Source organism: Hordeum vulgare, chromosome 3H, assembly GCF_904849725.1.
Source record: "Hordeum vulgare subsp. vulgare chromosome 3H, MorexV3_pseudomolecules_assembly, whole genome shotgun sequence".
Lineage (NCBI taxonomy): Eukaryota > Viridiplantae > Streptophyta > Magnoliopsida > Poales > Poaceae > Hordeum > Hordeum vulgare.
Genome location: NC_058520.1, coordinates 72,003,684 through 72,008,503, shown reverse-complemented (window position 1 = coordinate 72,008,503; position 4,820 = coordinate 72,003,684).

Sequence of the window (4,820 nt, the reverse complement as noted above, 5' to 3'; positions counted from 1 at the left end):
GGGAAAATGCTACTATCTTTTTCCACAATTGTGCTTCAAAGTAGCACCATGATCTTCATGATAGCGAGTCTCCTATTTTTTCACTTTCATATAACTAGTGGAATTTTTCATCTTATGCACAACCACTTAGTTTACTTTTTGAGTTTTCGTACACTTATAGCTCTAGTGCATTCGTTGCATGGCAATACCTACTCACTCACATTGATATCTATTGATGGGCATCTCCATAGCCTGTTGATACGCCTAGTTGATGTGATACTATCTTCTCCTTTTGCCTTGCAACCTCCACCATATTCTATTCCACCTATAGTGTTATATCCATGGCTCACGCTCATGTATTGCGTGAGAGTTGAAAAGGTTTGAGAATATAAAAGGTGTGAAACAATTGCTTGACTTGTCATCGGGGTTGTGCATGATTTAGATACTTTGTGTGGGGAAGATAGAACATAGCCATACCATATGATTTTTTAGGGATAACTTTCTAAGGCCATGTTATTTCAAAAGGACGCAATTGCCTAATCAGTATGCTTGAAGTATTACTGTTTTTATGTCAATATTAGACTTCTTTTAATCTTATGGATTTGAATATTCATGCCACAATAAATAATATTACATGGATAAATATGTTAGGTAGAATTCCACATCAAAAATTCTGTTTTATCATTTACCTACTCGAGGACGAACAGGAATTAAGCTTGGGGATGCTTGATACGTCTCCAATGTATCTATAATTTTTTATTGTTCCATTCTATTATATTATCTGTTTGGGATGTTTTATATGCATTAGTATGCTATTTTATATTATTTTTGGGACTAACCTATTAATCTAGAGCCTAGTGTCAGTTTCTGTTTTTTCCATGTTTTGAGTATTGCAGATAAGGAGTACTAAACGGAGTCCAAACGGAATAATATCTTAGGAGTGATTTTTCTTGGACCACAAGCAACCAAGAAAACTTGGAGATGAAAGTAGGAGAGCCGCCGTGTGGCGACAAGCCACATAGGCGTGTCCTGGGTGGGGGGGCTGACTTGTGGCCCCACAGCAACCCTCCTAACCCAATTCTTTGGCTTATAAATTCCCAAAATTCCCTCGATACCAAAGAGAGCCACGAATATACTTTTCTACCACCGGAAGTCTGTTTTCCCGTGAGATCTAATCTTGGAGCCTTTTCTGGTAATCTGCCGAAGGGGGAATCGATAACGGAGGGCATCTACATCAACTCCATTGCCCCTCCGATGATGCGTGAGTAGTTCACCACCGACCTTCGGGTCCATAGCTAGTAGCTAGATGGCTTCTTGTCTCTCTTTGTTCTGCAATACCATGTTCTTCATGATATTCATGGAGATCTATCCGATGCAATACTCTTGCAGTGTGTTTGTCGAGATCCGATGAATTGTGGGTTTATGTTCAGATGTACTATGAATATTATTTGAGTCTTTTCTGAATTCTTATATGCATGATTTCATATCTTTGCAAGTCTCTTCGAGTTATTGGTTTGTTTTGGCCAACTAGATTAGTATTTCTTGCAATGGGAGAAGTGCTTAGTTTTGGGTTCAATCTTGTAGTGTCTTCACCCAGTGACAAAGTAGGTGTAACGAGGCACGTATTTGTATTGTTGCCATCGAGAATAAAAATATGGGGTTTTCATCATATTGCTTGAGGTTATCCCTCTACATCATGTCATCTTACCTAATGTGTTACTCTGTTCTTCATGAACTTAATACTCTAGATGCAGGCAGGAGTCGGTCGATGTGTGGAGTAATAGTAGTAGATGCAGAATTGTTTGGGTCAACTTGACACGGACGTGATGCCCATATGCATAATCATTGCCTTGGATATCTTCATAATTATTCGCTTTTCTATCAATTGCTCGACAATAACTTGTTCACCCACCATATTATGTTCCTTCATGAGAGAAGCCTCTAGTGAAACTTATGGCCCCCGGGTCTATTTTCCATATTATACTTTCAGATCTATAAACCAAAAATACCAAAAATATCTTGCTGCAATTTATTTACTTTTTTTATTTTCCTTTCAACAATCTTTTATATCTATCTCTATCATATCTGATCCTTGAAAGTAACCGTGAAGGGATTCACAACCACTTCTTAGCATTGGGTGCAAGTGTTTTATTGTTTGTGTAGGTGCGAAGATTGGGGCCTTGCTTGTTCCTCCTACTGGATTGATACCTTGGTTCTCAACAAACTGAGGGAAATACTTATCTACTTTGTTGCATCACCCTTTCCTCTTCAAGGGAAAACCAACGCAAGCTCATGAAGTAGCAGTACCCGTGGATGCGGCTAGCCGTGGAATGTGAAAGAATGGTGGAAAAGGAATAAACTTGATTTTCAGTTTGGGAACCGCCTATGATTTCTTTAGCATGGGAGATATTGGAAACTCTTAGTCGTTTTTGTTGACAAGAATAGCATACTACCCAAAATATTTTATCTCTAAATTTTTCACTTTGAGATCTCGCACCTCTACAAATCCCGCTTCCCTCTGCGAAGGGCCTATCTATTTATTGTATGCAATTTTTATTTTGAATTTGAGTCTCCATCTTCTCTTATGAAGCACCAACTAAGGAACACTATTATCATACTTGAGCATTGGATGCAGCTAATATATTGGTGTGTTGTATGAATTGATCAATGATGGAGCATGATGGGCTAGGGATAGCGTTCTTTAGCGTTGATATTTTGAAAGACTTGGTTGCTTGTTGATATGCTTGAATATTGAAGTTTTCATGTCAAATTATAGATTATTGATTTGCATCATCTACAAGTCCATATGTCCATGCTAAAAAGAAAAGAATATGATGAATATGTTAGGCAACATTTGTGACATCCTCAGCTTTTGCTACAGTGGTATGTGTAATTAAGCTACAGTAATCCTATGCTAATGATGCCACGTCACCGTGATTACAGTTGATGATCTCGCGTTAGTTCAAAACCATTTCAATTTCAAATTTGAAATAAACTCAAACGATAAAAGTTTTCAATGTGAAAACAAAAAGGTCTCGTGTGTGTCAAATATTACATAGGAAATTGTCTTTTTGGAATCATTTTTTTGGAGGTATTTAAGTTCACTAAAATATAATAAAACTAAATCAGAAACTAAAAATAAAATAAAGAGAAAGCAAAAAAAAGGAAAAGGCCCCGGCCCAACTAGGCCAACGGCCCAGCCGGCCACCCCAGCCCACTCCACCCGGGGGGTATTTAACCCCCCACTCCCACTCCTGCCCCACCAGCTGTGCCACCTCTCCCCAGGAGGGGATCCACCTCCTCTCGTTCACTCCCCCACCAACCACCACTGAACCGAACCACCAACCCCAAGAGCGAGCCCATGTTCCCTTCCCTCGCTCGTTTCCCAGCAACCCCACGAAGAAGCCCCCCTCACTGCCCTCGTTCTCCCCCCACGAGCGAGCCCCTCTCGCTACCAGCCCCACATCGGCAACCTCCGTCGCCCGTCGCCCGCAACGCTGTCGACCTCCTCCAAACGGGCCTCCACGACCGACCCTCCCAACCGGCCGAGTCCCTCATCCAGCCGCCCCGCTCCGGCCCTCCTCCGACCGAGCTACCACCACCGGCCGGCCCTCCTCCACCTCACCGCGCACCACCTCCGCTCCGGCCGCCACGACCCGGGTCGGCCATCTTCACCGCATCGCCGGCCTCCTCAACCTCCTCCCCGCCGGCTCCTCCAAGCCTCGCCGTCCCTCTCCCCGTCAACGGTGGTGAGCCACCGCGGCTCCGTCCATCCTCCTCCTCTTGTTTCCCGGCATTCCGGTGAGCCGTTGGCCCCGTGCTCGCTTGCACTCCGGCCACCTCCCTATTAGACAAGGGGATAACCCCTGTGATTTGTGCATTGTGTATGTAAAAGAACAAAAAAAGAAAATGGAAATCTATGTATAAACGTATGTTTGTATGTAGAGATATATGTGTGTGTGTGTGTGTATATGTGAATATGTGTGTATGTTGGTATGTATAAAAATGGGGTGTAAAGATGTGTGTGTTTAATGAAGGTGGTGCTCGCTGTCCCATTGACATGCGGGGCCACACCCCTAAAACAGAAAAATTAAAATGAGTAAATAAAAATATAAAAATAAATAATAAAAATAATAAATAATAAATAGTTTAATTAATTAAATAATTAATTAGTGAATTACTTAGTTAATATGACGATTAAGATTAATAGGTTAATCAGTGAAATTGTTAATTAATCTCTTTAATTATTTGTTTTAGATAGTATGACACGTGGGTCCCTTCCACTAATTAAACTGATTAATTATTAGTAAATCTAAAAATTAAAATGTGTCTATGACACATGGGACCCACTAATCATATTTGACTAGTCAACCCCACTGTTGACCGGTGATGTCATAACTATTATCTGAATTATTTAAATCTGTTAATTCCTAAATAATTAATAAAACTTTAAAAATTAATATAAAACAAACCGTAAGTTAGATGAAAATATTTTGCACATGAAAGTTCATCTGCAAAATGAGAAGAACCCGGATACGTTGTATGTTCGTGTGTCTCGCGCCCCTAGCATAACAAACGTGAAACTTTTTCACCATTTTTCATTTGACCGGTAGTAGCCAGAAATCCGGGAAATATCATCCGATATTTTCCCGACCCGTCTATGACGGATAGCACTTCGTTAGCTCATGCCTAACCCTGCTTTGACATGTCATGCTTAGTGTTTGCGTCGGTGTTATATTTATTGTTTCTTCTCCCCTCTTCTTACCGGTAGACCCCAAGACCGACGCTACTGTCGGTTACGACTATCTTCCTGACGACGATCCCTTCGCCGCAGAGCAACA